General features: G+C 44.7%; 1 long non-coding RNA gene across 1 annotated transcript; it reads left to right on the plus strand.

The window, feature by feature from the left end:
* The first annotated feature begins 2,326 nt into the window (after window positions 1-2,326).
* On the plus strand, window positions 2,327-6,302 carry LOC139076051 (uncharacterized). The gene is made up of 2 exons (XR_011527282.1): window positions 2,327-2,501; window positions 6,124-6,302. It is a non-coding gene; the product is annotated as an uncharacterized lncRNA (long non-coding RNA).
* Window positions 6,303-7,064: the final 762 nt, after the last annotated feature.

Genomic DNA, 7,064 nt, shown 5'->3' on the forward strand with positions numbered 1-7,064 from the left:
ATTAAATACTTGCAGTGCTTTTATAGTTATTTGCTGACATGTGCAGAGAAGAGAAAAACATGAGTTGCCCAATGTGCACTTTCCTAGCTATGGTCAACCAAGGTGGCCCTCTGCCCTCTTGTTTCAGCTCTCGTACAGAGGTGACCAGAAGGTGGACCTGGTAGGGGGCAGCACAGTGTAGTGCAAGAAGCTCAGACTCTGGGGCCCAATGAAAAGAGTTTGAATCCCAGCTCTGGCACCTGTTAGTAGGGCGGCCTCAGGCAAGTCACTAAACACTTCTAAACTTCGTTTTCCCTTTTGTAAAATAAAGAAAATAGAATCTACCAGGACAAATTGTTTCTAAGATTTAGGATTATAATCTATGTGAAATGTGTCTGTGTGCACGTGCATGTATGTCTCCTAGGAGTGATGTGTCAGTACTCCCAAAGGCAGTGTTCCTCATAACTATAGAACATGACTACCACAAATAACAGGAATCAACTGTATATTCGTCTAAACCAACGGCAGGCATGCTGCTCTGCCCAGCCACTCCAAAAATGATCATAATGGGGAAGTCCTGTGAATGGCACTTACAGGACAACTGCCCCAGATTTTAGCTTAAAGGCTGGAAAAATTGGCCAAGAAGTCAGAAGAGGCAAACTGAACATCATTTTTCAATTGAGCAAAGGGTTTGATTGAACCTTACTTTTCAACTGAGCAGAGCAGTCACCAGAGCAGTGGTCGAGCTATCCAGCCTGGAATCAGACCAATGAGACAAGTCACGCAGAGCCTGCCCTAAACAAATCAAAGGGGACTCCATTCAATCCAACAAATACCATGTTATGATATGTACTTTAGCCCCTGCTGGATACAAAGACTAGCTCAGTGGTCTTCAACCCCTGCCTGAGGCACAATGGTGTACAGAGAACCCATCAGGTGATGCTGTCAAGTTTTTATCCATGTAAGAAATCTATAATTATTATGTGTCTATGATGAGCATACCCACTGTTCCATGAAAACTGTCAGTATGTGGAGTTGAGTGATTTGTGTGCTATGCTCAGGGTACAACTGGCTATGGAGAAGAGGTGGTTCACCATAAACAGAAACCCTGTGTATTTACTGGCATGCCTCCGGATTATACGAGAGAGGGCTGAGAAGAGATGATGCTAAAGGAAAAGCAAGTAATTACCTGTCCACTTGGAAACATATTTTAGGACTAAGTTTAAATATCACCTTCTCCGGGAAACTCTCTCTGACCACTTCATGCAGTTGCTCCCTGCTCCACTGAGGAGAATTCTGGTCACCCTGTGTCAAGGGCTGTCCCCCCATAAATTCGTATGTTGACGCCCTAACCCCCAGTACCTCAGAATGTGACTGTTTTTGGAGACGGGCCCTTTGAAGATGTAATTAAGGCTAAAGGAGGTCGTATGGTTGGGCCTTAACCCAATCGGACAGGTGTCCTTATAAGAAGAGGAGATTAGAGCACAAAAAGAGACACTAGGGATGCACATGCACAGGCAAAGACCATGTGGAGAGGACACAGCGAGAAGGTGGCCTTCTGCAAGCCCGAGAGACAGGCTTCAGGGAAACCACCCCTGCCGACATCTTGATCTCAAACTTGCAGCCTCTGAACTGTGAGAAAATGAACTTGTGTTGTTTAAGCCGCCTAGCTTGTGGTATTTTGTTTGGCAGCCCAAGCTGACTAATATACACCCCCGCTAGGGTACTTCTTAATGTTCCTTGTAGCCATCTATCTACCTGACTGATCCCTGTCTCCAAGAAGGCTCTAATTTGTATTCCTTGAGCCTGTCACAGTCCCAGGCACTTGCAGGTGCTCGGCGAATGTTTAGGGGAGAGAGCAGGCATGAGTGCAAAGGGCGAAGGCAAGAAGGGCTGGACAACTTCCCTTCTTTACTCTCTTCCAGGCCTCCTCCTTGAAGGTCTGGTGTAGTCCACAGAAGCAAGGGGTTAAAGATCAGCAGAGACCAGTCCCACCAAGACCCCTTAGATCTTCATTAGGTTCTTCAGCTTGGAGCTGTCATCACCTTTCAGCCATGTGGGCTCATGTGGGCCCAGAGCTTGGGTAAGATCCGTCAGTGACTTCAGTCCCTGACCTGGGTTTATAGAAAACACACCCTCACTGACTTCAGCTGTCTGCAGCTTCAGGGGTTGTTCCTGGAAAGATTTAGGCTAGTCGTTCTCAAACTTTGGCATGCATCAGAATCACCTGGCAGGCCTGTTAAAGCACAGATGGCTGGGCCACCCCCATGGTTCCTCATTCAAAAGGTCGGGGGTGGGGCTCGAGAACTTACATTCTAACAAGTTGCCAAGTGATGCTAATGTTGCCAGTCCAGACACTAATCCAGGCAAAGGGAAGGAGGCATTCCAGGAAAGGACAACAGAAATGATTCAAAGAGCATTGAAGGAGATCCAGGCAGAACGAGATAAAGGGTGATAGGAATCTACGACTTGGCCAAAGAGTGCTTGGCATGTGCGGGGCAAAGCCTGACCGTGGCCACGGGGTGAGTGATGGGGATGCAGGCAAATGAAGCTCTAAGGCCGCCTTACAGAGCCCAGGTTCAGTGGGACAAGGACTGGCCACCAAAGGGCAGTGGAGAAGGTCTCAGTTCATTTTCAGACCTGCAAACAATTCTGAGGATTCTACAATTTATAGGTTAGACACTGAGCTAGGGGCAGCAGGTCGTACTGAGAAGGAGTAAGATCTGAGTCCTGGCTTGGTTGTTATCAACTGTGTGCCTTGGCCATTTGACCTCTCCTTTCAGGCCTTATTTACTTTCTTTTCAACAACCCCTAGGACTCCTGAAAAGATTGAGTGAGATTTGGATAAAGAGGCACTTTGTAAATTGTGAAATTCCTCAGAAGCGCAAACTATTTAGGTACTGCTTGGGATGTAGAAATGAGGCAGGGCTCCATCCTTGCTCACAGGCAGTCATACTCTGGAACAAGAAGTTCTGCTACAAATACCTGTAAATCCCAAGAGGACTTTGCTTGTTACCTTCTAGCCTCAACAGCATCATCGCCCTCCCAGACCACTCAAGAGCTCCCATCTCTTGTCCTCCAAGGCAACTCTTTATGCGGCAGCCAAAGGGGTTGTTTAAAAATCTAATCAGGTCATGTCACTCATGGACTTAAAACATTCCAATAGTTTCTTCCTACTGTCTTGAAATCAAATTTAAGTTCTCTCTGCAATCTACGAGACTGTGTGCAATTGGGCCCAAGCCCATTTCTCCAGCCTTGGCTCATGCCACTCCCCCCAAACAAACCAGGATCCATTCCTTCCTGGAATGCAACAAACTTCTCCCTGCCTGAGGGTCCTTGTTCTCTGTCCTCTCCCAGAAAGCCTCTTTCCCCCACTTTCTGTCTGTCCACGCCTGCTCATCCTTCAGATCTTGGCTGCAGCCTTGAAGGACCCCGCAATCTCAATTAGATCATCCTAGTATTCTCTTTCATAGCACCCTGTTCATTTATCTCACAAGTGTTTGTCATACATATTTCTACATTTGTTTAGTGTATGTCTTCCCGACCAAATTGATAGGCTCTAAAAGCTGGATTAGGTTTGTTTCATTCATTTCTTCTGTCAGGGTATATTGGATGAAAGCAAGAAACAGTCTGGCTAATCTAAGAAAAAGGGAGTCTGTTAGAAGGACATCTGGAGTTGATGGTCAGGCCAGAGAACAGGACTTGGAAACAGGCAAGGAAAGGCACCTCTAAAAAGTAGGAAGCTAAAATGACAGGAAATGTTCTAGCAAAAACAGCCTGATTGAGGTGTGAGAGTCCCAAATGCCAACTTGTTTTCAGCCTCTTTATTAATGTATTTTGATTTAAAATCCAGAGTGAGAATATTTAACTGGCCTGGCTTGGATCGTGGGCTCACCCTTGGTGTGGGGAGGGAGAGAATGCTCATCAGACTGGATCCACAAAAAGGAAATAATCTCCCATTCTCAAAAAAAAAAGAGTGGCTTGGTTTGTTCTTCCAAAGGAGAGAATACATGCTGGCCAGCCTCAAACAAGGATCTGTTGGGCCATGGTACTGCTCCCTGCTGAGCATCCAGATGGGGTAGCCACCCAATAAAACATTCGTTCAATGAATGAATGAAAATTCAGTTCTGGGTGAAGTTCAGAGCTTGCTCAGTGACATATGTTCAAAGAGAAGAGATTGTAAATGCTGGTCGTGGTGGTTGGGAATATAAATCTCTTGATGCATTTAACAATACTCGGAACCATATATCCTGAATTAGTGTCATGAAATCAGTAAGCAACTGGGGATACTAGGAACTCATGTACCTTCAGCCAGGGACAAACCCAAACTATTCCTGAGATGTTATACCCAGTACTATTTTTAACGACTTCAGAAGATGGTGATTTGTACCTCTCTGGGTAACTTTCTCTGGCATTAACCAGGAAAATTTCCCCTTTAGAATTTGGGACATACCCATCATCATTGGGCCACCTCACAGGAGACTGGGCAATAGAACAGGAGGCATTAGAAGGGAGTTTTCTCTCAGTGTCTCAGCAGGACCAAAAACATCTACGGCCTTCTCTTAAAGTTGATGTATTTATTGAGGAAGAAACAAAATGTATAAGAAAGGAGCATGAGGCACTACGTGAGAGCCTGGTCTTATCCCGTTAGTTAGTCAAACAATTTTATGCCTCATGGTTTAAAAATTTCTTTTTCTTTTCAGGACTTGTAGGTAAAATATTCTTAATTTTCAGGAGGACAGTAGAGAATGAAGATGTCTCCAGATTTCCTTCCCAGGGCCCTTTGGCTACATTCCCAGTGCCAGAAAATTTTTCCAAGGGTCCTGGGCCAGACATCTGGATTTCCAGATGAGTATGGCTAAGGAAATTTTAGAGGGAAGACATGTTTCAGTTATCTTTTTTTTTCCTGTGGCTAAGAAGATTGGCCCTGAGCTGACATCTGTTGTCAATCTTCCTCTTTTTGCCTGAGGAAGATAGTCCCTGAGCTAATATCTGTGCCAATCTTCCTCTACTTTGTATGTGAGATGCTGCCACAGCATGGCTTGATGAGCAGTGTGTAGGTCCACGCCCAGGATCTGAACCCATAAACATCAGGCCATAGTAGCAGAGCGTGCAGACTTAACCACTATGCTGCCAGGCCAGCCCTCAATTATCTTTGGCAGCCTTATAAACCACCCCAAAACAGTGACTTAAAACAAGAGCAATTTATTATTTGCATGATTCTGTGACTGACTAGTATCAGCTGAGTGGTCCTTCTGTTCCACATAGTATAGCTGAGGTCACTCCTGGGCTATATTAAGCTGGGGGTGTGGCTGGGTCTGGGATATCCAAGACAGCCTCTCCTCCTCCAGGACCTCTTGCCCTTCAGTGGTTTAGCCCAAGCTTTTTTATAGCATAGCAGTTGGCTTCTAGTTCACATGATAATGTGAATTCATTTACCAAGCCTCTCTTGGTATCACTTTGCTAACATCTCCATGAACAAAGCAAGTCTCATGGTCAAGTCCAGAGTCAGTGTGGGAGAGAAGTACACAAAGGTGTAAACACCACAAGGTTTGGCTCATTGGAGGCCACCAGTGTAACAGTCTACCCCAAGAGAGAAGGGCAGCTGTGCAGGCTGAGTCTCCCCAGTGGTTACTGCTTAGGTAAGGATGCATGACCCAATGTCAGGCCTATGACTTTGCAGTCCCTGAAATTCCATGTGATTAGGGGTGGATCTAGTCCCATCCTTTTCTTTGAAGTTGCCTTTCATCCACAGACCCTGCCAAAGAAATGAATTTAGTTGTCATGTTTTTATTTCAAGCTCCTATCTCCTTGGTCACAGATGATTGGAACAGAATGGACACCTGACCTAGGGGAAATCAAGCCATTTGCTAGCCTGGCCCAATCAGATTCTCTCCTGTGACTTTGGAGTTGGGATGCTGAAAGCTTAAGATCTAAATTGGTGAATAAATTATAGAAGATCTCCTGGATACTCTAAAACGAGCTAAGTCTTCTGAAATATATCCCAAAGTCCTGAGAAGAATGAAACTACTAGACCATATTTGAGGATTTTTAAGGAGATGTGGCAAGTAATGAGGTGCTAGAGGGCTAAGAAAAATAAATAAATACTATAACTTATTCACTTGTGGATATCACATGTTTCAGCTCATCCTCTTTTACCCCAGTGATCTGCCAGAGAAGACTGTGCTCTCAGTAACCACTGGTCCAGTGAGGATAAGAGACTTCTGGAGCAGAGCCTGGAGAGGCACCCGGCCTAGATCAGCCAAACTACAGTTGACCAGCAGACCCATGGTCCTGAGAATAAATATTTTTGTTGTAAGCCACTGATATTTTGAGGTTGTTTGTTATGCAACATTATTACGTCAATGGCTGACTAATACAAATCTCAATGTCAAAGGTCATGGTTGGCCAAGTCTCTGCTCCACTGATCACTCAGGCTTCAGTCTCCTTCATCTTGTGGTTTTACCAACCCCTAGAGTATGGTCCTCAACTGCATGTTTGCAGCCTGGTCACAGGCCTGTTCAGGTTCCAGCTTTTGGAATAGGAAAAATGCATGGAGAAACACATAGGCAATATTCAAAGGCTAAAACTTGGAAGCTGAATACATCATTTCCACTTACATCTAACTGTCAAGAATGTAGTCAATGATCACAGCTAGCTGCAAAGGAGTCTGGGAAATGTAATCTCTAGCTGAGTAGCCATGTGTCTAACTACTATGGAAGAGGAGGAAAACAACCTTTGATGAACAATTAGCAATCTCCACTTATGGAAGGGGAAAAAATGGTTTATAAATCTGTGAAGATTTTTATGGATGGGAAGATAGTATGAGTTATAGAAACATAGTTTCTGAAAACAAATTAGACAGTGAAACAAATTTTATGCCAGCTTGCATAAATAACAACGAGAAAATGTGATAGTCCTGTCTTGTCTGTGCTGTTTAACACTCCTCCACAGTATAGTGTCCAGTTCATGGTCCCCTTTCAGGAGGGACAGAGACAAACACAAGTATATTCAGAAGGAGTGAACAGGATGATGAAGGCCTCAAAATCAAGTCATGAAGGAGAATGGTTGAGGATCTTGGAGCC

Source organism: Equus przewalskii, chromosome 15 (assembly GCF_037783145.1).
Source record: "Equus przewalskii isolate Varuska chromosome 15, EquPr2, whole genome shotgun sequence".
Taxonomy (NCBI): Eukaryota; Metazoa; Chordata; class Mammalia; order Perissodactyla; family Equidae; genus Equus; species Equus przewalskii.